Source organism: Arachis ipaensis, chromosome B04 (assembly GCF_000816755.2).
Source record: "Arachis ipaensis cultivar K30076 chromosome B04, Araip1.1, whole genome shotgun sequence".
NCBI classification, from domain to species: Eukaryota; Viridiplantae; Streptophyta; class Magnoliopsida; order Fabales; family Fabaceae; genus Arachis; species Arachis ipaensis.
Genome location: NC_029788.2, coordinates 42,622,552 through 42,649,313, shown reverse-complemented (window position 1 = coordinate 42,649,313; position 26,762 = coordinate 42,622,552). Strand labels below are relative to the sequence as shown.

General features: G+C 38.9%; 1 long non-coding RNA gene and 1 pseudogene across 1 annotated transcript; both read right to left on the bottom strand.

Moving 5' to 3' along the window:
• LOC110270623 lies at nucleotides 4,381-4,914 on the bottom strand. Its single transcript, XR_002360261.1, has 3 exons — nucleotides 4,852-4,914; nucleotides 4,552-4,762; nucleotides 4,381-4,434 (listed from the first exon to the last, which is right to left on the bottom strand). It is a non-coding gene; the product is annotated as an uncharacterized LOC110270623 (long non-coding RNA).
• Nucleotides 5,050-6,630, bottom strand: LOC107636464 (annotated as a pseudogene).

Here is a 26,762-nt window from a genome sequence, read left to right as displayed (position 1 = left end):
ATTCTATCTTTTTTGCATGAACAACTACATACCAAACAAGGACGCATATGCATAACAACAATAATATTTCAAATATTACTAAAATTAGAAGTTATACATTAGATCAAATAATAAGAAATATACATAACTCGTCATCGTAAAGCATTACGAATCTGTAATTGAAGCAGATCCCCTACAAAGTTTTGTGTCACCGCTTGATAGTGGGAGTGGGGGTGCGTCTTAAGAAAGTGAATGGAGGAGGCCAATAAGAACTAAAGAAGAAGAGAATAAGTGAACGGAAGAGAAAAAAAATAATGGAGAGAATCTCTTTTTTAATTTTGAGGAGGAAGAGAAAAAACTAGAAACAGAGAATGGAGAGATCCCCTTTTTTAATTTTGAATTTGAATTCAAAATTAAAAAAAAAAAACTAAAATTTCAGAGAAGTATGTACATGTAAAACAAGCTTAAAAATAGGAAAGAAAAACTTGATACGGTCATAAAATGTGAAGTGTAATAAAAATGATTTCATGTAGGAGTGGTATGGTAATAAGGATCATGATGTGAAGTGTAATAAAAATGGTTTCATGTAGGAATGGTAAAGTAATAAGGGTCATGATGAGTGAAAAGTAAAAACATTGATATTTTGATAGAAATTCAAAATGAATATAAAGGATGCCATGTTAGAATTCCACTATAAAAATAACCTTCTTTTCAATGTATGTTATGGGATTAAACAATTAGGCCCTTTTCACCTCTGTCCTTGATCATGGTGAAAAATAACAATCTCTTTGGATAATCATCATGGCTCATGCACATAGATAAGAAACACATTTATTTTGCAATATGTCTAGGTCGTGTTTCCGATCGGATCCTCTTCTTTTCTTTGGCTTAATGATTAAATTCGGTGTTCTCTTGTTTTCATTTCTGTTTTTTATTTTGTTAGTGGGGTGTTTTTGTTCTTCTAGTCTCAGATATTATTAGACAACAAAAAAAGTCTCAGATATTATTAACATAGAATTCTTCATTATTAGATAACGAGTCAAAGCAATATTTATACTAATTGATTCCAAATAATTTGAATAGTAGAGCGGCCCAACTTAGTAATACATGATATTAATGTAAATAAAAAATATTAAGTGTATACTAAAATTAGATATCAAAATCAACTATATTATGTATTTATATCTAGAACTAGGAGATGGAAGAAAAATTCGAGTTTAAATAAATAATTAATTACAGTGTGATTCTTTAAAAGATAATTTTTTAAGATTTTTTTCAATTTCAAATTAACAAAGATCTATTATAGAAAAATATAGATTTTAGAAGGTGTTAAAGTAGATTTAGAACTTTTAATAAAGGTGAGAGCTATACCAGTAAAAATGGGAATTAGTTAATCAACTTCATGATATATTAGGACATTAAATTAATAACAGACAGAAATAATAGAGTTGTGTAAAAATTTGATTAAAAAAGGTAGCAGTTTTTACTAACTCTTTTATATAGATTTTGCAGGCAAAAATACTACTAGAAGACATAACAAGCTACAATTTCAATGCAACAATTTGGAGAGGATTAGTTCCTCCAAAAATTAAGTTGTTTGCATATTTGTGTTGGTTGGCATGATGAATACTAAGAAGAGACCGACTAGACTTGGCCTTATTGATTTGAGAGATAATATCTTTGTTTTATGTAAAAAGGATATTGAATACATTCATCATCTGTTTTTTGACTGAGTTTCCTTGATAGGTATAGTACACTTGATTGATTGACTTTGGTAATTTTTTCTCCATACTCATATAGTTGGTGGTTCACGTCTATTGCATATATTTTTCTTGAAAAAATATGACATCCACAATATGCTCATGTATTATTGGAAAATTCATGCCATCTCCTCTCATTGGGATTATAAAAGGCCAATCTACGATACCATCCATATATGATCACGGCAATAAAATATTGTCATGGTGATTGTCAGGTTCCGAATTTATTATATAACCTTTCAAAGTTGAATTTTATGCATGAAAATTGTCTCTATAGTGCAAATTTTGTCCCAAAATATTTAGTACATTTATCACTATGAACACCAATTACATTGGGGAGGGTTGAGATTAGAGGAAGATCCAAATGAACTTTTGTAAATGTATTTAACATTCGCATCATACCTTCTTATATCATTTCATTTATCAATCATCCATAACAAAAACCACGAATATTGTCGCCTTAAAGCTCAAGCAACGTGAGATGGTAAATTTTCCCAAAATTTATAGTCAATAATTTGTTCATCAATTATTGGTAATTGCATGATATGGTAGATTTCCTCCTCTTCGCGAGTACGAGCTTCAAAAGGTAGTCATTGTTTCCATTGCTTACATACAAATCTAAATCGAATGTAGTCATTTGTCATATGAATGGAACCGCTTTGTGATTTCTTTTAACATGTCTTGATGAATGCTTGTCCATTGATCAACTTCACCCATGTCTCTCATATTAGGACTGGCTATGTTAAATTCAGATGAGACACAAAATGATGTATAGAGAAAGGAGAAGATTACACAAACCTCTAAGTTTAGGATAAAAATAAAATACACCAAAACATATCATTAATTATTGTTTGGTAGAGATATTGATGGATTTTTTTTTAAAATAAGACACGTTGAGAAATTAAAAAAAAAAAAGAGTTCCACAAGCTAACCAAAAGGAGTCCAGCCAATTCCTGCCAATTTTTATTGGGCTAGACCCTAAAGTCCATTTTATCAGAAAAGCCACATCCCTAATTAACCATAGTAACTCAAATTAACTCCAATTACCTATAGTAAACCTAATTAACCCTAACTTTTACCGTTGCAATTGAGGCTCATCCCACAAACTCCAATGGCAACGCCTCCTAACCCTCTTTCAGATGTGATTTCTTTTCCAGCATCAACCCCAGTCAACGCCATTCCTGTGCCATCAACGAGCAACCACAGGTCTCAAAAAGATGCCCAGTGCGCCACTACTGCTGCAGATCACCGTCGCCGGCATCAACCCCAGTCAGCACCACCCGCTGTTCTGTCTGCAAGCAACCGCGAGACTCGGAAGGTCATCCCATTGTGTGACTACTGCTGCAGGTCTCCGTCACAGCTCTATTGAAGTTGCGTCCCCTCTCTGTTGGACAACGCGACTGCACCTCCCGTGCTCTGTCTCCATGCACGCCACCTCAGACTACTCCTTGTCACGCTGTGAAGCTGCCTCTGAATATACCGGAGGTGTCTTTTTTAGATGTATCTTTGTATGGGTCATGTCTTCTAACGGAGGTGTCTTTTTTGGATGTGTCTATTGAACGTGGCTTCTGTGGAATTGTCTTCTAATGCAGGTGTGTTTTGTTAATGTTCCTTTGTGTGGGTCATGTATTCTAATGTAGGTATCTTGTATTGGATGTCTCGTCGATGTGTCTTTTAACGAATAATGTCGGAATCTACTTTCAGTCACAACTAGAAAATTGCTTATTATAGATGGATTTACAAATAGATTTGGTCTCTTTTACCAACGAATTTTTGGTTACCGACGAAATTACCGATGAATTTTGTCCCACTGTAAAAGCCTCATCGAAAATTACTTATTAACGGAAAAATAATTTATCGATAGATTTTTTCCGTTACCGACAGAATTTTCCTCGATAATGGTCCCCCCTTTCGCCAAAAAATCGTCAAATTTTTCCAGCAGATTTTCTGTCAATAATTTATCGACAGATTTTTCATTGGTAATCGTCACTTCAATTTTGCTTGAACCGTCCAATTTTCTGACAGATTTTTCGTCGATAACTAGCGTCGAATTTTTTGACAAATTTTTCATCGGTAATTGGAACTTGGAAAAGCATTTTCAACTCTGAATACAGACGAAAAATTCATCTGAAAATCCGGTAGTAAAGTAAAACAATATTTTTTTAGATTTTTTTATGGGAAAATAAACCTGATTTCTTACAAAATAAATGTAAATTTAAACAATTTCATCGTATTATCAAACTAAAAGAAAAGTATTATAAACAAACAAGTCAATATAATTCAAAACATAAACAAAGTCTATTGATACATCAACTATAATAATAAGTAACAACCATACATCAACAAAGTGTATTGATACATCAGCTGTAATTAAAAACATAAACTCAGTGTTTTGTTCAACCATACTAAATTTATCATGTATTCACAACATAAACTTTAGTGTATTCTAATACATACTATATACCAACAATTTTACTGGTCTTTTCTTGCTTTTGGTCCATAATAAATAATCGTGCCAATCCAAAATCTGATAGCTTAGCATTCATCTCTTTGTCTAAGAAAATATTGCTTGGTTTTAGATCTCGGTGTATAATACGTGTCTTACAATCCTTATGAAGATAAAGTAGGGCTTGTACAACTCTTTCAATGAGTTTGAATCTATTTATCCAATCCAATTGTCTGCGCTTGGTTGGATCTACATAAACACCAGAGACCCTAGTGGATCGTGAGCTTAACTTTATGTTTGTAGTTTAATATTTGTATATTTGTATTGAAATAAAATTAATGAGTAATAGTCTAATCAGGAACCTACCAAATAGGAAGTAATCAAGGCTTTTATTGGGAATAAATTCATAGATATGTAACCTTTCACTTCCTTTCAAGCAAAAACCAAGAAGCTTAACTAAATTTTGGTGTTGAAGCTCGGCTAATAATTGCACTTCATTCCTGAATTCCATATCTCCTTGGCCTGAGTCCTTCGATAACCTCTTCACAGCAATCATTTGTCCATTGGAGAGCTTACCCTAAGAATAATATCATACTATGTTTTGACCAAATAAAAAATAAAATAAAAAGAAATGATATCTATTGGAGTGAAATAGCCGTATTTTACCTTATAAACAGATCCAAATCCACCTTCTCCTAGTTTATTAGAATGCGAGAAATTCTCTGTTAGCTATTAATGTATGATGAGGACCTTATGAACATCTAATTACATATTAGCTATTACTAAACTATGTACTTTTGATTATTTGACGATATGTGATTGGATGACAGTGTAATATAAATTAAATTTTATAATAATTCGATAACTAAAGAACAAAAAAATCACCTAGTGGAGTGCCACAACAGAGTCTCCTATCATCAATATGATCCACATCAAGTCCAATAAACCATGAGCCTAGTGAGACATCTTCATTGACATACTTGTGAAGAACATGCCCGAGACAGAACAAGTACAAATAAGTCATTATAAATGGTAGGGGTGCACATGGGGCCGGGTGAAGCCGGGTTCGCCGTGACCCAAACCCGACCCTAAATAATGACCGGGTCTATTTATGAGACCCTTACCCGACCCTAGACCCGATGAAATCGTGTTACTTTCGGGCCACACTTAAGCCGGGTCTAAACCGGGTGAAGCCCGGGTCTTGATCAACTTTATCATGACATCACCAAAAATTAGATTCTACATCTTTTGAACCTCTAAATTTTGGAAAATAATTATTCCATAACATTGCAACATTCACATAATAATAATTTAGAATCTAATAATAATAATTTAAAGTTTCATAATGATAATTATATCAATTACACATTAAACATTCAAAGTTCAAAAGACAATTAAAACAAAGTTAACAACCAACACAAGATTAACATAATAATAATAATTTATAGTGTCATACCAACCAATAACAACAAAATATTAAGTAGCAAACAACTATACGGGTCCAACGGGCCGGGGCCGGGTGACCCGAAGCTTGGCCCAAACCCGATTTAATAAATAACCGGGGCCATCTATTGAAACCTCGGGTCTGACCGGGCCATAACGAAGCCGGGCCAAATTAGCCCCGAAGTCATCGGGCCCGGTCCGGGTCTTTGGGCCGGACCGGGTCTTGTGCACCCCTAATAAATGAGGATCATAATGTTACGAACATTTAATTTTGTCCATAAATTTGAAGCAGTAGCTAAGGAGTAAGGACTAACTGGTTCATTGAAATATATGTAGCAAGATCTTTTGAAATGGCGTACAACTGTCATGTGGCATGGCGGAAGTACTTGTTTCTAGACTCGCTGAATTTCTAGTATTCTGGTTCATGGTACCTTACACCTCTGCAGGAATTTAGGTATATAAAAAGTTGTAGCAGTGAAGTAGTCACAAATGTAAAATCCTATAGATGAAAATAATTCTCACTTTTGGGAAAGAACAGGCCCGAATTTCATGCATCCGATGTATACTCGTGGTTTCGGCTGGTGTCTAACTAGAGTATCTCCAAGTGTTGCTGAAAAAGGAGTGAATAATGAGTATGATGCTAAGAAAGTAAACATGAAACCGTGTTTGATATGAGTAGTAATTTGATGTAGAGATCAAATTTTGATACCTATATTTACATGAACATCATCATTAACTTTAATGTAGAAATCCGCATCCCATAAATTAACAGCAGTTGCAAAGTAGGTCTTTGTCTTTGCTGATAATTCAAGGTACCCTTCAACATGATCCTGCAAAAATCAAACCATAATTTTTTACACAATCTGCTAGTTTTTCTTTTAGAAATTGCAATCATGATATAAGAAAATGAGATTAGGGAAATGGAGAGAAAGTCCTTAAGTGTCCACTATATAGGGCATTAGCAGTGTGACCAACAAATGGAGTGACATCTTCCTTTTCCATATATTCAATTATATAGTTTATCTAACATACCCACCAAAGTTAATTTGGTAGAAAATATAAAGCTGCAAATGGCATAAGAGTTTACTCCTTTTTTAGAGTTTCCTATTCCTATTCCTACTGCTATTTCATCAAGGCAATGATGGCAGTCGACAGAGTTAGCAAACACTAAATAAAGCAAATTAAAACCAAAGCATTACAAACATCTATGAGATTACCTCTAGCCAGAAACCAATATCTTGAGTGAGTGTACTCGGAGCTATACATAAATGCTATTACTAGAATAACTAGAGGAAGAGTCAACTGGAATATCATGCAGAACTGAATGTCATTATAATTTCTTCAACCAACTAGAAGACAAAATTGAGACGAAAACTGGGATATTATTTCAGCACCTTGACTTGAAAAATGAATTCAAATATAGAAACAACAATTTTAAATTATGTAAGGAAAAGAAGAACTAACCATTCATAAACTACACAAAGAACAGCAGCAAAATGAGCACAAACAGGCAAAACAACCCGATCCTCTGGCCGAATCTCTCAACAACCAATGGAGAAAAAAGCAAAGAAAATGCCACCATCATCTGGCATTGACAAAACTAGTGAACGTTTGAGTGAAAATAGATGCGAGAATAGCAATTCCCATACATCATTGCAGCTAACGCATAACAGTTCAAATGTCACGGCAAAACCAAATTATAGCATGCTGAAAATCCTCTACCGATCAGAGACACAAGTAATGCACTATATTTTTATGAAGTGATGAAAATATACTAAGACATCCTATTGGTGTGCGAAACTGGCTCTGCAATATTCGCACAAATAGACCGGCAAGTGCACTGGGTCGTCCAAGTAATACCTCAAGTGAGTGAGGGTCGATCCCACAGAGATTGTTAGTTTAAGCAAGCAATGGCTATCTCGCAGATCTTAGTCAGGTGGATAGAAAATATAGTTTGTCACGAAAAATGCATAGAATAAAATAAATAAATAAAACGTTACTAGATAGGTGTGAAATCAATGGTAGGAGAATGGTTGAGGCTTCAGAGATGCTTCTTCCTTCTGGATCACTTTTTTCACCATCTACTCCAACTTCTGATTGATTTATTCCATGGCAGGCTGTAAATGATTAGTGCTGGGTCAGCGGTTATTAATCTCCTCTGCTTCAGATCAAACGCCAGGTCAGCGGTCATCCAATCTGAATGAGGGTGAAGCTCTAGCAGTCCATTCCCTTGGTGATCCTACTCAAAACACCACAGATAAGGTCGAATCTTCCAGATCAGAGAACGTTGCTCCTTGGATTCTAGCCTATACCACAAAAGCCCTAATCGCCTCGTACCTCGGCTAAACTGATGTATCAAGAAGTCCCCAACGAAGTCATGGATTAGCCGTCTAAGAGATGTATAATCAGGCTTGTGGTTCCATACTATCCCGTCAAGGACTCGCAAGAACCCATGTGAAATAGGGATGGCGGTCAAGTTACACTCCCAATTCATTAGGATGAAGAACGAAGATACATCGTAGAATAGAATCAAGTATAGATTGAAATAGAATGGTGATATTATTAATCCATGAGAATCAGCAGAGCTCCTAACCTTAACCTAGGAGGTATTGATAAACCACTATTTTATGGTTTATCTTGTATTCAATTGAGTGGTTTTTATCAAGTCCTTACCTACTTATTCATATGAATTGCATGATTTTACAATTCCTTCCTAGTGTTATTCTGTGGTTGAAAACTTGCTTTCTAGAGATCTTTAATTTGTGTATTTTAATTCTCCTTTATACCATTCGATGCCGTGATCCGTGTGTTAAGTGTTTCAGGCTTTATAGGGCAGGAATGGCTTAGAAAATGGAGAGGAAGCTTACAAAAATGGAAGGAGCACAAGAAACCAAGGAGATAACTAGCGAGCATCGACGCGCACGCATGGCCCATGCGAGCGTGCGATATGGAGAAATTTGCAGCGACGCATGCGCGTGCCTGACGCGTACGCGTGGTTCAGAGTTTTTACAAAGACGTGTGCGTGTGACTGACGCGTACGCGTGACACGCCAAAATGACCAGCGACGCGTACGCGTGACTGACACATACGCGTGACATGCGCGATCTGCAGAAATAACAGAAAACGCTGGGGGCGATTTCAGGCCGGGTTTTGACCCAGTTTTCGGCCCAGAAACACAGATTAGAGCCAGGGAACATGCAGAGACTCAACACACATTCTCATTAGCATAATTTTAGTTTTAGATCTGAATCTAGAGAGAAAAGTTACTCTTCCTCTAGGTTTTCTCTTACATTTATAGTTTCATAGTTTATTGCTTTGCTTTGGATATTGAAGAGTCATCACGTCCGTTGAAGATACTATTCTAGTTTGTTTTCTTACTCTTTTATTATTCCATATTCTTAATTCTTGTTTAGAGTTACAATTAATGCAAAGGATTACTTTTAATTTTAATTAATTTTGAATTCCTATCTTATTTAAATTATCATGTCTCTTTTCTACTCCAAACTCCCAATAACGAATATGGTATCCATGTTGATGGAGTAGACTCCCAACTTAACATGGGGGTTGATTAAGAGGAGACACTTGAGTTGGAATGCTCAAGTGAATAGTTAAATTGGAAGTTGTTGGCTAATTCTGTATTTACTAATGCTAGACCTTCCCAAGGGAGAGGACTAGGATTTGTGAATAAGGGTTAGCTCAATCACTTGACTTTCCTTTATTTAGTAAGGGTTAACTAAGTAAAAATAACAATCTCTTTATACTACACTTGAGAAAATTCCAACAAGGATAGAACTTCCAATTAATCATTCCCCCAGTCAAGGCTTTTTAATTTGAATATATAAATCTCTTTTAATTTTCACTGCTTTAATTTACAATTATTTATTTGCCCATTGCCCAAACTCAAAATTACCCAGAAAACTCCTGATTAATAAATTAGCACCCCTTTGTGAACTCGTTGGGAGACGACCTGGGACTCATACTCCCAGTATTTTTATTCTAAATTTTTGTGACAACCTTTCTAAATTGCTGAGGTGAATTTTTGCTGGTTAAGAGCTATACTCGCAACGTATTTCTTATATTGAATTCTTAATTGGTCAAATTTTCACTCACGTTAGGTATAGTTGCTCATAGCTTATAGAAAAGTAATGTAAAACGTGTAGAGTGGCCAAGAGCTCCTAACAAGGGTGAGCTCTTGTCTATATATACTAATCTGATAACTCAGAATCACAGAAATAAGATAAACTAGTCTTGTAGTGCGAAAATCCACTTTTTAGGCCCACTTGGTGAGTGTTTGGGCTGGGCTAAGGCTATCTCCACGTCCTAGGACCCTTCTTGGGCATTGAATGCCAGCCTTGGACTCCTGAATGGGCATTGGACGCTAGCTACTCCCTTCTGGGTGTTGGATGCCAGGAATGGGGTTGGTGGCTGGCATTGAATGCCAGTTTTGGGCCTTCATTTCCAAATCAAAGTATGGATAATTATATATTTCTGGAAAATCCTGGATGTTAACATTATATAGCTATTGAGAGCGTGCCATTTGGACTTTTGTAGCTCCAGAAATGGGCCTTTGAGTGCACGGAGGTCAGATCCTGACAACATCTGCAGTCCTTTCTTTGTCTTTGAATTAGATTTTGCCCAAAGCTCCTCAATTTTAGCAAGAAAATGCCTGAAATCATCATAAAACACACAAACTCAAAGTAGAATCCAAAAATATGAATTTTGCACTAAAAACTATGAAAATGGAACAAAACTTAAACAAAACATAATGAAAACTATATGAAAATGATGCCAAAAAGCGTATAAAATATCCTCTCATCAGAACACCAAACTTAAACTACTGCTTGTCCCCAAGCAACCAGAAACAAAGTAGGATAAAAAGAAGAGAAGGATACAATAAATCTCAGAGTTTTTAATAAAGCTCAATTTCAATTAGATGAGCGGGACTAGTAGCTATTCACTTCTGAATAGTTTTGGATCTTACTTTCCTTTGAAGCTCAGAATGATTGGCATTTTTAGGAATTCAGAATCCAGATGATATTATTGACTCTCTTAGTTTAATTCTTTTTTATTCTTGAACACAACTTCTTTTGAGTCTTGGCTGTGACCCTAAGCGCTTTGTTTTCCAGTATTACCACCGGATACATAAACACCATAGACACTTAACTAGGTGAACCCCTTAGGATTGTGAGTCAGCTTTGCTAGAATACCTAGCCAGTGGCGTCCAGAGCTCTTAAGCACACTCTTTTGCTTTGGATCACGACTTTAACTGCTCAGTCTCAAGCTTTTCACTTGACACCTTCACACCACAAGCATATAGTTAGGGGGCTAAGACTTTGTTTCTTTTAAATCCTCCTAACCATTGATGCTCAAAGCCTTGGATCCTTGCTCTTGCCTTTTGGTTTTAAGAGCTATTGGCTTTTTCTTCTTCTTATTTCTTTTTCTGCTTGCTTTTTTTTGCATATATATATATATATATAGGTGAGTTCTACCCAACCCTCTCTAAATCAACATGTAAATTACCCTCTATGACATGGCACATGTTAATTGGATATTTAGTTTTAGTTTGAGTTAATTTAATTCAATATGAGTTAACATCTTAACTAAAGTAGGATCATTTTGTAATTAAATAACTTTGTAAGAAGGATAATTAGATAATTTTTGTAAATATTAAAAAATAAATTTATATGATTTTACATTTTATAAAATAAAAAAATCCTAAATCTAACCATGACCCTCAACGCAGCCCAGTGCCCCAGTCACACTCCCATCCCTCTCCTCTCTGAAATTTTGAAATTGAAATTGAAAGAACAAACTCAAGAAAGACCCTAGCCACCCAGTCCCGCCGCCCGCAGCCACCGCAGCCCCGTCGCGTGTATAGGCATCACGTGTGGAAGTTTCGTTGCCGTCGCTGGAGCTATGTCGCCGTCGTAGGAAACTCCCTCGCTGTCGTGTGGAAGCTCTGTGGCCGTCGCCTTCTCCTCTGTTCGAGCGGTCTCTCTGTGTTCGTTGGTGCCGCCGTTTCCTCTGTTGTTGCCGTCACTCCCCTTCCTCCTCGCCGCCGGTAAGCAGTAAGCACTGTGACTTGGAATCTTTTTGTTGGTTTTAGTGTTTTACTGTTGTTGAGTAGGTGAATTTTGTTTGTTGAGTTAATTTTGTTCATGATTTTTGTTAGCTGGATTTTGTTTGCTGAGTTAATTTTGTTAGCTGATTAACTAGATTTTGTTAGCTGGATTTTATTTGCTTTGAGTTAATTTTGTTCATGATTATGCCAAATTTGAAATTTGTTTGCTGTAACACCCTACCATACAAAGTCTTATGCTTAAGTCATAATTCAGAGATGGCAAGGTATTACGAAAGAGCCAACATTCTTAACTCCAACATCAAATATGAAATGTTTATTTTATGCATTCAGAAAGTAAAAGCAATGCCACCACATCAACATAATTGAACTATTCTTATTATATAACTCGAAATTTAAGTATCTCCCTATTCTTTTTCAAATAAAATTTTCTTTTAAGCAAGGTGAGAGATGCATGGAATATTTTATAGCTTTAAGACATAAAATAAAGATGATCATGCACTAGAAACAAACAATAAAGCAAAAGACATGGAAAACAAAAAAATAACATAGGCAACAGGGGGATTAAGGGAACGGGTCCACCTTAGTGACGGTGACTACTACTCCCTATTTGGAATCCAATTGAGCGGTTGATGTCTTCTATGTCACACCCCTGTCTCTGTTGTTCTTCCCTCATGGCTCTTTGATCTTCTCTTATTCCATAGAGGATGGTGGAATGCTCTTGATGTCCCATCCTTAACTGATCCATGTTGGAGCTCAATACTCCTAGAGAAGTATGCAGTTGGTCCCAATAGCCTTGGGGAGGAAAACGCATCCCTTGAGGCATCTCAGGGATTTCTTGTTGAGGCAGCTCCACATGCTCTTGTTGAGGTGCATGTGTAGGCTCTCTAGTTTGCTCCATCCTTATTTTAGTGATGGGCTTGTCTTCCTCAATGGAGATGTCTCCTTCTATGACAATTTCAGCTGAATTGCATAAGTCACATATAAGGTGGGGAAAAGCCAACCTTGCTAAGATGGAAGGCTTTTCAGCTTTCTTGTACAACTCTTGAGGTATTACTTCATGTACCTCCACCTCACTCCCAATCATGATGCAATGAATCATGATGGCTCTGTCAATGGTCACTTCTGACTGATTGCTAGTAGGGATGATAGAACGTTGGATGAATTTCAACCATCCTCTAGCTACAGGCTTGAGGTCAAGCCTTCTTAGTTGGACAGGCTTGCCTTGAGCATCCCTCTTCCACTGAGCTCCTTCCACACAAATGTGTGAAAGGACTTGGTCCAGCCTCTGATCAAAATTGACTCTTCTAGTGTAAGGATGTGGGTCTCCTTGCATCATTGGAAAATGGAGCGCCAACCTTACACTCTCTGGGCTGAAATCCAAGGGTCGCACTCGGACCATGGTGCTCAAATTTTTGGGATGTGGGTTCACACTAGTGTCATGGTTTTTAGTGACCCATGCATTAGCATAGAACTTTTGCACCATCAATATTCCAACTTCCGAGATAGAATTGGTTAGGACTTCCCAACCTCTCCTCCGGATTTCTCGTCAGATTTTCGTGTACTCATTCTTTTTAGCCTAAAGGGGACTTCAGGAATCACCCTTTTCTTTTCAACTACTTCATAGAAGTGGTCTTGATGAGCTTGGGTGATGGATCTTGGTATGCAAAATCGTGATCGTTCATTCCTTGGTAACGGCGCTGAAAACTTAATACGCACGTTTATACTCTTAGTTCTTTGTCACAACTTCGCACAACTAACCAGCAAGTGCACTGGGTCGTCCAAGTAATAAACCTTACGTGAGTAAGGGTCGATCCCACGGAGATTGTCGGCTTGAAGCAAGCTATGGTCACCTTGTAAATCTCAGTCAGGCGGATTCAAATGGTTATGGTAAATTGATAATTAAAATATAAAATAGGATAGAAATACTTATGTAATCCATTGGTGAGAATTTCAGATAAGCGTATAGAGATGCTTTTGTTCCTCCTCAACCTCTGCTTCCTGCTGTCTTCATCCAATCATTCCTACTCCTTTCCATGGCAAGCTTTATGTAGGGCATCACCATTGTCAATGGCTACTTCCTGTTCTCTCAGTGAAAATGGTCCAAGATGCGCTGTCACCACATGGCTAATCATCTATCGGTTCTCGATCATACTGGAATAGGATTCAGTAATCCTTTTGCGTCTGTCACTACGCCCAGCACTCGCGAGTTTGAAGCTCGTCACAGCCATCCCTTCCCAGATCCTACTCGAAATATCACAGACAAGGTTTAGACTTTTCGGATCTCAAGAATGGCCGCCAATAATTCTAGCCTATACCACGAAGACTCTGATTGTAGATCAGGAGGCTAAGAGATACACATTCAAGCTTGTTTACATGTAGAACGGAAGTGTTTGTCAGGCACGCATTCATAAGTGAGAATGATGATGAGCGTCACATAATCATCACATTCATCATGTTCTTGTGTGCGAATGAATATCTTAGAGAAGAAATAGGCTTGAGTTGAATAGAAAAACAATAGTACTTTGCATTAATTCATGAGGAACAGCAGAGCTCCACACCTTAATCTATGGTGTGTAGAAACTCTACCGTTGAAAATACATAAGTGATAATGGTCCAGGCATGGCCAAATGGCCAGCCTCCATAAAGGTTTAAGATAGCATAAGAGTGATCAAAGATGTCAATACAATAGTAAAAAGTCCTATTTATACTAAACTAATTACTAGGGTTTACAGAAATGAGTAAATGATGCAGAAATCTACTTCCGGGCCCACTTGGTGTGTGCTTGGGCTGAGCATTGAAGCTTTCACGTGTAGAGGTCTTCCTTGGAGTTAAACGCTAGTTTGTAACCTATTTCTGGCATTTAACTCTGCTTTGCAACCTGTTTCTAGCGTTTAACTCTAGAATAGGGCAGAAAGCTGGCGTTGAACGCCAGTTTGCGTCATCTAAACTCGGGCAAAGTATGAACTATTATATATTGCTGGAAAGCCTTGGATGTCTACTTTCCAACTCAATTAAGAGTGCGCCATTTGGACTACTGTAGCTCCAAAAAATCTACTTTGAGTGCAGGGAGGTCAAAATCCAACAGCATCTGCAGTCCTTCTTCAGCCTCTAAATCAGTTTTTTGCTCAAGTCCCTCAATTTCAGCCAGAAATTACCTAAAATCACAGAAAAACACACAAACTCATAGTAAAGTCCAGAAATGTGAATTTTATTTAAAAACTAATAAAAATATACTAAAAACTAACTAAATCATACTAAAAACTATGTAAAAATACTGCCAAAAAGCGTATAAATTATCCGCTCATCACAACACCAAACTTAAATTGTTGCTTGTCCCCAAGCAACTAAAATCCAAATAGGATAAAAAGAAGAGAATATACTATAAATTCCAAAATATCAATGAAACTTAGCTCCAATCAGATGAGCGAGACTAGTAGCTTTTTGCCTCCTGAATAGTTTTGGCATCTCACTTTATCCATTGAAGTTCAGAATGATTGGCATCTATAGGAACTTAGATTTTAGATAGTGTTATTGATTCTCCAAGTTCAGTATGTTGATTCTTGAACACAGCTACTTTATGAGTCTTGGCCGTGGCCCTAAGCACTCTGTTTTTCAATATTACCACCGGATACATACATGCCACAGACACATAACTGGGTGAACCTTTTCAGATTGTGACTCAGCTTTGCTAAAGTCCCCAATTAGAGGTGTCCAGGGTTCTTAACCACACTCTTTTTTTGCTTTGGACCTTGACTTTAACCGCTCAGTCTCAAGTTTTCACTTGACACCTTCACGCCACAAGCACATGGTTAGGGACAGCTTGGTTTAGCCGCTTAGGCCAGGATTTTATTCCTTTAGGCCCTCTTATCCACTGATGCTCAAAGTCTTGGATCCTTTTTATTACCCTTGCCTTTTGGTTTTAAGGGCTATTGGCTTTTTGCTCTTGCCTTTTGGTTTAAATAGCTTTTGGCTTTTTCTGCTTGCTCTTTCTTTTTCTTTCCTTTTTTTTTTTGCCATTTTTCTTTTCTCTTTTTTTCGCAAGCTTTTGTATTCACTGCTTTTTCTTGCTTCAAGAATCAATTTTATGATTTTCAGATTATCAATAACATTTCTCCTTTTTCATCATTCTTTCAAGAGCCAACATATTTAACATTCATAAACAACAATATCAAAAGACATATGCACTGTTCAAGCATTCATTCAGAAAACAAAAAGTATTGTCACTACATCAAAATAATTAAACTAGTTTCAAGGATGAATTCGAAACCATGTACTTCTTGTTCTTTTGTTTTTAGAACAATTTTCAATTAAGAGAGGTGATGGATTCATAGGACATTCATAGCTTTAAGACATAAACACTTAAACACTAATGATAATGTAATAAAGACACAAACATAAATAAACATGAAGCATAATAAACGAAAAATAGGAAAATAAGAACAAGGAGATTAAGGAACGGGTCCACCTTAGTGAGGATGGCGTCTTCCTCTTCTTGAAGAACCAATGGTGCTCTTGAGCTCCTCTATGTCTCTTCCTTGTCTTTATTGCTCCTCCCTCATAGCTCTTTGATCTTCTCTAATCTCATGGAGGATGATGGAGTGCTCTTGGTGCTCCATCCTTAGTTGTCCCATGTTGGAGCTTAATTCTCATAGGGAAGTGTTGATTTGCTCCCAATAGTTTTGTGGAGGGAAGTGCATCCCTTGAGGCATCTCAGGGATTTTATGGTGAGGAATTTCCTCATGCTCTTGTTGAGGTCCATGATCTCTTGTTTGTTCCATCCTTTTCTTAGTGATGGGCTTGTCCTCATCAATGAGGATGTCTCCCTCTATGTCAATTCCAGCTGAATTGCAGAGGTGGCAAATGAGGTGAGGAAAGGCTAACCTTGCCAAAGTGAAAGACTTGTTGGCCACCTTATAGAGTTCTTGAGGTATAATCTCATGAACTTCCACTTCCTCCCCAATCATGATACTATGGATCATGATGGCTCGGTCTATAGTAACTTTAGATCGGTTGCTAGTAAGAATAATTGAGCGTTGAATGAACTCCAACCATCCTCTAGCTACAGGCTTAAGGTCTGGTCTTCTTAATTGAACCGGCTTACCTCTTGAGTCAACTTTCCATTGAACTCCTTCCACACATATGTCCATGAGGACTTGGTCCAACCTTTGATCAAAGTTGACCCTTCTAGTGTAGGGGCGTGCATTTTCTTGCATCATTGGTAAGTTGAACGCCAACCTTACATTTTTCGGACTGAAATCTAAGTATTTCCCCCGAACCATGGTAAGCCAATTCTTTGGATTCGGGTTCACACTTTGATCATGGTTCCTAGTGATTCATGCATTTGTATAGAACTCTTGAACCATTAAGATTCCGACTTGTTGAATAGGATTAGAGAGAATTTCCCATCCTCTTATTCTAATCTCTTGTCGGATCTCTGGATATTTGCTCTTTTTGAGCTTGAAAGGAACCTCAGGGATCACTTTCTTCTTGGCCACAACTTCATAGAAGTGGTCTTGATGGACCTTTGAGATGAATTTCTCCATCTCCCATGGCTCAGAGGTGGAAGCAATTGCCTTCGCTTTCCTCTTTCTTGAGGTTTTTCTGGCCTTAGGTGCCATTAATGGTTATGGAAAAACAAAAAGCAATGCTTTTACCACACCAAACTTAAAATGTTTGCTCGTCTCCGAGCAAAAGAAGAAAGAAAGAAGGAGAAGAAGAAGAAAAATGGAGGAGAGGGAGAGAGGTGTGTATTCAGCCAAGGGGAAGAAGAGAGGGTTGTGTTGTGTGAAAATGAAGAAGGAAAGAGGGGTTTATATAGGAGTGGGGGGAGGTTTAGGGTTTGACCATTAGGGTTGGGTTTGGGAGGGAAAATAATTTGAATTTTGGAGGTAGGTAGGATTTTTGGGGAAAAGTGGAGGGATGTGAGTGGTTAAGAGGTGATGGAGAAGAGTGATTGAGGTGATTGGTGAAGGGTATTTGGGGAAGAGGGTTATGAAAATGGGAGAAGAGGAGAGAAGAAGAGGTGGGGTAGGTGAGGATCCTGTGGGATCCACAGATCTTTTGGGGATCCTGTGGGATCCACAGATCCAGTGGGGTTAAGGACTTAACATCCCTGCTCCAATTAGGCATGCAAAACTCCCTTTGTATGCAATACTGGCGTTTAACGCCAGACTGCTGCCTGTTTTTGGCGTTAAACGCCCAAATGTAGCCTATTTCTGGCGTTTAACGCCACTTCCATGCTCTGTTCTGGTGCTTGTTTCTGGCGTTTAACGCCAGCTTGATGCTTCTTTCTGGCGTTAAATGCCAGTTTGATGCTTCTTACTGGCGTTTAAACGACAGTAAGCTCTTCCTCCAGGGTGAGTTGTTTTTAATGCTATTTTTCATTCTGTTTTTGATTTTTCAGTAGTTATTGTGACTCCACATGATCATCAATCTAAAAAAAAAACATAAAATAACAATAGAAAATAAATATATATAATTAAATAACATTGGGTTGCCTCCCAACAAGCGCTTCTTTAATGTCAATAGCTTGACAGTGAGCTCTCATGGAGCCTCACAGATGTTCAGAGCATTGTTAGAACCTCCCAACACCAAACTTAGAGTTTGAATGTGGGGGTTCAACACCAAACTTAGAGTTTGAATGTGGGGGTTCAACACCAAACTTAGAGTTTGGTTGTGGTCTCCCAATACCAAACTTAGAGTTTGACTGTGGGGACTTTGGTTGACTCTGCAGTGAGAGAAGCTTTTCATGCTTACTCTCCATGGTTACAGAAGGAGATCCTTGAGTCTTAAACACAAGGTTGTCCTCATTCAGTTGAAGGACCAATTCTCCTCTGTCCACATCAATCACAGCTCTTGCTGTGGCTAGGAAGGGTCTTCCAAGGATGATGAATTCATCTTCTTCCTTCCTAGTGTCTAGGATTATGAAATCAGCAGGGATGTAAAGGCTTTCAACCTTTACTAGCACATCCTCTACTAGTCCATAAGCCTATTTTCTTGAGTTGTCTGCCATCTCTAATGAGATTTTGGCAGCTTGCACCTCAAAGATCCCAAGTTTCTCCATTACAGAGAGTGGCATTAAGTTTATTCCTGACCCCAGGTCACACAGAGCCTTCTCAAAGGTCATGGTGCCTATGTTACAGGGAATTAGGAATTTACCAGGATCCTGTTTCTTTTGAGGTAGAGTTTGCTAAACCAAGGCATTTAGTTCCTTGATGAGCAATGGAGGTTCATCCTCCCAAGTCTCATTACCAAATGATTTGGCATTCAGCTTCATGATTGCTCCTAAATATTGAGCAACTTGCTCTTCAGCAATGTCTTCATCTTCTTCAGAAGATGAATGGTCATCAAAGCTCATGAATGGTAAAAAAAGGTTCAATGGAATCTCTATGGTCTCTAGATGAGCCTCAGATTCCTTTGGTTCCTCAAAGGGAAACTCCGTATTGGTCAGTGAACGTCCCAGGAGGTCTTCCTCACTAGGATTCACGTCCTCCTCCTCCTCTTTGGGTTCGGCCACACCAAGTAAGGTAATGGCCTTGCACTCTCTTTTTGGATTCTCTTCTGTATTGCTTGGGAGAGTACTAGGAGGGGTTTTAGTGACTCTTTTACTCAGCTGGCCCACTTGTGCCTCCAAATTTCTAATAGAGGACCTTGTTTCATTCATGAAAGTTAAAGTGGCCTTAGATAGATCAGAAACTATATTTACTAAGCTAGATGGATTCTGCTCAGAATTCTCTGTCTGTTGCTGAGTGGATGATGGAAAAGGCTTGCTATTGCTAAACCTGTTTCTTCCACCATTATTAAATCCTTGTTGAGGCTTTTGTTGATCCTTCCATGAGAAATTTGGATGATTTCTCCATGAGGGATTATAGGTATTCCCATCAGGTTCCCCCATGTAATTCACCTCTGCTGTTGCAGGATTCTCAGGATCATAAGCTTCTTCTTCAGAAGATGCCTCTTGAGTACTGTTGGATGCAGCTTGCAATCCATTCAGACTCTGAGAAATCATATTGATTTGCTGAGTTAATATTTTATTCTGAGCCAATATGGCATTCAGAGTATCAATTTCAAGAACTCCCTTCCTCTGAGGCGTCCCATTACTCGCAGGATTCCTTTCAGAAGTGTACATGAACTGGTTATTTGCAACCATGTCAATGAGTTCCTGAGCTTCTGCAGGCATTTTTTTAGGTGAATAGATCCACCTGCAGAATGGTCCAATGACATCTTTGATCATTCAGACAGACCATCATAGAATATATCTAGGATGGTCCATTCTGAAAGCATGTCAGAAGGATACTTTTTGGTCAGTTGCTTATATCTCTCCCAAGCTTCATAGAGGGATTCACCTTCTTTCTGTTTGAAGGTTTGAACATCCACTCTAAGCTTGCTAAGCTTTTGAGGAGGAAAGAACTTGGCTAAGAAAGCCGTGACCAGCTTATCCCAAGAGTTCAGGCTATCTTTAGGTTGAGAGTCCAACCATATTCTAGCTCTGTCTTTTACAGTAAACAGGAAAAGCATAAACCTGTAGACCTCGGGATCAACCCCATTGATCTTAACAGTATCACAGATCTGCAAGAATTCAGTTAAGAACTGAAAATGATCTTCTGATGGAAGTCCATAAAACTTGCAGTTCTATTGCATCAGAGAAACTAATTGAGGCTTTAGCTCAAAATTGTTTGCTCCAATGGCAAGGACTGAGATACTTCTTCCATGTAAATTGGAATTTGGTGCAGTAAAGTCACTAAGCATCTTCCTTGCATTGTTATTATTTTCAGCCATGTCTCCTTCTTTTTTGAAAATTTCTGACAGATTTTCTCCAGAGAGTTGTGCTTTAGCTTCCCTTAGCTTCCTCTTCAGAGTCCTTTCAGGTTCAGGATCGGTTTCAACAAGAATGTTCTTATCCTTGTTCCTAATCTGAGCAACAAGATGAACCATCAGTTGTCCAAACTTGAACAATCCCCGGCAACAGCGCCAAAAACTTGGTATGCAAAATCGTGATCGTTCATTCCTTGGTAACGGCGCTGAAAACTTAATACGCACGTTTATACTCTTAGTTCTTTGTCACAACTTCGCACAACTAACCAGCAAGTGCACTGGGTCGTCCAAGTAATAAACCTTACGTGAGTAAGGGTCGATCCCACGGAGATTGTCGGCTTGAAGGAAGCTATGGTCACCTTGTAAATCTCAGTCAGGCGGATTCAAATGGTTATGATGAATTGATAATTAAAATATAAAATAGGATAGAAATACTTATGTAATCCATTGGTGAGAATTTCAGATAAGCGTATAGAGATGCTTTTGTTCCTCCTGAACCTCTGCTTCCTGCTGTCTTCATCCAATCATTCCTACTCCTTTCCATGGCAAGCTTTATGTAGGGCATCACCGTTGTCAATGGCTACTTCCCGTCCTCTCAGTGAAAATGGTCCAAGATGCGCTGTCACCGCACGGCCAATCATCTGTCGGTTCTCGATCATACTGGAATAGGATTCAGTAATCCTTTTGCGTCTGTCACTACGCCCAGCACTCGCGAGTTTGAAGCTCGTCATAGCCATCCCTTCCCAGATCCTACTCGGAATACCACAGACAAGGTTTAGACTTTCTGGATCTCAAGAATGGCCGCCAATAATTCTAGCCTATATCACGAAGACTCTGATCGTAGATCAGGAGGCTAAGAGATACACATTCAAGCTTGTTTACATGTAGAACGGAAGTGTTTGTCAGGCACGCGTTCATAAGTGAGAATGATGATGAGCATCACATAATCATCACATTCATCATGTTCTTGTGTGCAAATGAATATCTTTGAAAGAAATATGCTTGAGTTGAATATAAAAACAATAGTACTTTGCATTAATTCATGAGGAACAGCAGAGCTCCACACCTTAATCTATGGTGTGTAGAAACTCTACCGTTGAAAATACATAAGTGATAATGGTCCAGGCATGGCCGAATGGCCAGCCTCCATAAAGGTCTAAGATAGCATAAGACTGATCAAAGATGTCAATACAATAGTAAAAAGTCATATTTATACTAAACTAATTACTAGGGTTTATAGAAATGAGTAAATGATGCAGAAATCCACTTCCGGGCGCACTTGGTGTGTGCTTGGGCTGAGCATTGAAGCTTTCACGTGTAGAGGTCTTCCTTGGAGTTAAACGCCAATTTGTAACCTGTTTCTGACGTTTAACTCTGCTTTGCAACCTGTTTCTGGCGTTTAACTTCAGAATAGGGCAGAAAGCTGGCGTTGAACGCCAGTTTGTGTCGTCTAAACTTGGGCAAAGTATAGACTATTATATATTGCTGAAAAGCTCTGGATGTCTACTTTCCAACGCAATTAAGAGCGTGCCATTTGAATTACCGTAGCTCCAAAAAAGCCACTTTGAGTTCAGGGAGGTCAGAATCCAACAACATCTGCAGTCCTTCTTCAGCCTCTAAATAAGATTTTTGCTCAAGTCCCTCAATTTCAGCCAGAAATTATCTGAAATCATAGAAAAATACACAAAACCATAGTAAAGTCCAGAAATGTGAATTTTATTTAAAAACTAATAAAAATATACTAAAACCTAACTAAATTAAACTAAAAACTATGTAAAAACACTGCCAAAAAGCGTATAAATTATCCGCTCATCAAATCTCTCCATGTTCCAAGGTTTGGAGGCGGAAGCAATAGCTTTTCCTTTCCTCTTTCTAGAGGGTTCTCTAACTTTAGGTGCCATAAGTGTGACTAGAAAGCAAAAAGCAAGGCTTTTTCAACACCATACTTAAAAGCTTTGCTCGTCCTTGACCAAAATATGAGCACGAGGGAAGAAAAGAGTAGAAGAAGAAGAAGAGAATAAAGAAGATAGAGGGAGAAAGTGTTACGGCCAAGTGGGGGCTTTAGTGGATGAATTGTGTGTATGAAGGCTTGGAGGAAGGGGTATTTATAAGGGTGGGATAGGGTATGGTTCGAATGAATGGGTGGGAATTGGGTAGGAAATTTTGAATTTGAAGTGGGTGGGGGTTGGTGGGAGTTATGATGGTTTTGGGAAGAGATATGGATGTGATTGGTTGAGGATTTATGGAGAAGAGTGTGTGGAGAAGAGTGAAAGTAAGAGAGAGAAAAAGGTGGGGTAGGTGGAGATTCTGTGGGACCCACTGATCCTAAGGGGCTGGGGAAATCGAATTACCTGCCCCCTTGTAGGCGTTGAACGCCCAGCTCCTGCTCCTGGCTGGTGTTCAACGCCAGCTTCATGCTCCTCATAGGGCGTTAAACGCCCATAGGGGGCCTCTTTCCTGGCGTTCAACGCCAGGTCTCTGCCTCCTTTGGGGCATTGAACGCCCACTCTGGCCTCATTGTCTGGTGGTCAACGCCAGCTACAAGCTTCCTGGCTGGCGTTCAACGCCAGGAATACTGCACCTCTTGGGCGTTGAATGCCCACTCTGGCCTCCTTGTCTGGCATTCAACGCCAGCAAGGTACCAGCTCCAAGGTGTTCTATTTTCAGTTCTGACTGCCTCTGTTTCTGTTCTAACTACTGCACATGATCACAAACTTAGACAAATATGAAAATTAAACTGATATAACTCAAATAAACTTAATGAAAAACAGAAGTAGCTTTAATTATGGTTGAGTTGTCTCCCAACAAGTGCTTCTTTAACGTCACTAGCTTGAAAGTTAGCTCCTTACGGAGATAGATAGAGGCTCAGAATTTTTCCCTTTACAGTGAACCTCTTGCTTGTGCTCTCATGGATGAGCTCCACATGCTCTAGAGATAGGATCTTGTTTACTGTGTGTGGAATGACTGGGTTGCCAGTGAAGACAACTCTCATGCCAGGTGAGAGGCCTTCAGTGGGGATTTTCTTGTCCCTCCAGCCTTTAGGTACTTTCTTCTTAGAACCTTTGTTCTCAGTGCTTCATGATGGCTACCCAACACCAAACTTAAAATTGGTGTCTGGGGGTTCTGTATAGCTCTGCACTGAGAGAGAGGGTTGGAACACTATGTGTTGTACAATTTTCTCTCTTTTGTCAGAGGGAGAGTTAGGGTTAGGCATCTTGAACAAGATGTGGTCTTTCCATAACTGTAGAATCAGCTCTCCCTTTGCTACATCAATGATGGCATTGGCAGTGGCTAGGAAAGGTCTTTCAAGGATGATGGATTCATCCTCGTCTTCCCCAGTATCCAAGATTATGAAATCTTCAGGGATGTAAAGGTCATCAACCTTCACTAAGACATCCTATACCAGACCATATGCCCTTTTCATTGACTTGTCTGCCATCTCTAGTGAGATTCTTGCAGCTTGTACCTCAAAAATTCTCAGCCTCTCCATTATAGAGAGTGGCATGAGGTTTATGCTTGATCTTAGGCCACACAGAGCCTTCTCAAAGGTAATGGTGCCTATGGTGCAGGGAATCAAGAAGTATCCGGGAACTGACAACTTCTTAAGTAGTTTCTATTGAACCAAGGTATTGAGTTCCTTGGTGAATAGTAAAGGTTCTTCCTCCAATGTGTCTGTTCCAAACAATTTGGCATTTAGCTTCATGAGGACTCCTAGGTACTGAGCAACTTGCTCTTCCCTGGTTTTTTCTTCCTCATCAGAGGAAGAGTGATCCTCATAATCCATAATTTGTAACAAGGCATTCAATGAGACTTCTATAGTCTTCTCATGAGCCTTAGTTGCCTTCAGTTCTTCAATAGGGAGGTCTTTAGTGGGTGTTGAACACCCAGCCGCCCCATTACTGGCATTCAACACCAGTGATAGTGCTTCTTTGGGCGTTGAACGCCCAGTAAGGACTTCCTTACTGGCGTTCAACGCCAATGATAGTTCCTCTTTGGGCGTTGAACGCCCAGTAAGGACTCCCTTACTGGCGTTCAACGCCAGGAATGGCTCATCCTTGGGTGTTGAATGCCCAGTAAGGACTTCCTTACTGGCGTTCAATGCCAGAGTATCCCCTTCAGATTCGGCCTCATCTTCCACAGTGATGGCCTTGCACTCTTCTCTTGGGTTTACTTCAGTGTTACTTGGGAGAGTGTTAGGAAGGGTCTCAGGGATTCTCTTACTCAGCTGACCAACTTGTACCTCCAAATTTTTGATGGAGGACCTTGTTTCTGTTATGAAACTATGAGTGGTCTCCAGAAAGGCTTTGCTTAGGAGGCTCCATGTTTTGTTGAGAAGAAGGGAATGGTTTATTATTAAACCTATTATGGTTTCTTCCACCTTGATTAATTTTGAAGCTTTGCTGAGGCTTCTGTTGATCCTTCCATGAGAAGTTAGGATGATTTCTCCATGAAGGGTTATAGGTGTTTTTATAGGGTTCTCCCATATAATTCACCTCTTCTATAGTGAGTTGATCTGGATCATAAGCATCTCCATTATAGGAGGTGTCTTGAGTGTTGCCGGCTGCAGCTTGTATTCCAGTCAAATGCTGAGAGATCATATTGACCTGTTGAGTCAAGATCTTGTTCTGAGCCAATATGGCATTCAGAGTGTCAGCCTCCAAGACTCCTTTCTTCTGAGCTAGCCCATTGTTCATAGGGTTTCTCTCAGAAGTATACATGAATTGGTTGTTTGCAACCATTTCAATGAGTTCTTGTGCCTTTGTAGGCATTTTCTTCAAGTGGAGTGATCCACCAGCAGAATGGTCCAATGACATCTTGGACATCTCAGCTAGACCATCATAGAAGCTACCTAGGATAGTGGTGCACAAAAAATTGGCTCCACACGTTTCACACAGATAGACCGGAAAGTATACTGGGTCGTCCAAGTAATACCTCAGGTGAGTGAGGGTCGATCCCACAGAGATTGCTGATTTGAGCAAGCAATGGTTACCTTGCAGATCTTAGTTAGACAGATAGAAATTATAGTTTGTCCCGAAAAATGCATAAAATAGAATAAATAAATAAAATATTTCTGGATAGGTGGGAAATCAATGGTGATAGAACGGTTGAGGCTTCGGAGATGCTTTGTTTTTCTAGATTAACTTTTCTTACTGTCTTCTTCAATAACTTTCTGATTCCTTCAATGGCAGCCGTAAGTAATTAACTCATGTCTTCTCATCAAGTAAACCTCCTCCACTGCAGCAATCCACCACGTTTAGATGACTCATGTCCTCTCATCAAGCCACCTCTAGGGTTTTCACTATAGAAGAAGATGAAGCTCTAAGCAATCCACTTCCCTTCACGATCCTACTCAAGGTGCCACAGAACAGGCAGATCTTCCAGATCAGGGAACGCTGCTTCTTAGACTCTAGCCTTAGTGCCACAGAGACCTCACTTACCCACGATCGACGGAATTTTATGTCACATATCCAAAGTTTCCCAGGTACTCTATTGGAATCTGCAATGCAATCTCTAGCTTTGGTTCAACGCTATCCGGGTCAGGACTCGCACGAAACCCATGTAGAACAAGGGTGATTGTCACGGGTCACCCTCAATTCATAGGATGAAGAACGAGAATGCATAAGAGAATAAAGTCAGACATATTGAACTAGAACGGTAATATTATTAATTCATGAAACTCAGCAGAGCTCCTAACCTTAACCTTAGGAGGTGAGTGACTCATGCTTATAGAAAAGTAATGGAAAACATAAAAGTGGGCAAGAGTCCTCTAACAAGGGTGAACTCTTGTATATATATACTAATCTGTTAACTAAGAATTACAAAAATAAGATAAACTAGTCTTGTAGTGCAAAAATCACTTCTGGGGCCTACTTGGTGGGTGTTTGGATGCCAGCTGCTACCTTGTGGGCGCTGGACGCCACGAATAGGGCTGGTGACTGGCGTTGAACGCCAGTTTTGAGCCTTTAATTCCAAAGCAAAGTATAAACTATTATATATTTCTGGAAAGCCCTGGATGTTAGCTTTCCATAGCCATTAAGAGCATGCCATTTGGACTTCTGTAGCTCCAGAAAAGCTCTTTTGAGTGCACGGAGGTCAGATCCTAACAACATCTGTAGTCCTTTCTCTATTTCTGAATCAGACTTTTGCTCAAGGTCCTCAATTTCAGCTAGAAAAATACCTGAAATCACCATAAAACACAAAAACTCAAAGTAGAATCCAAAAATGTGAATTTTGTACT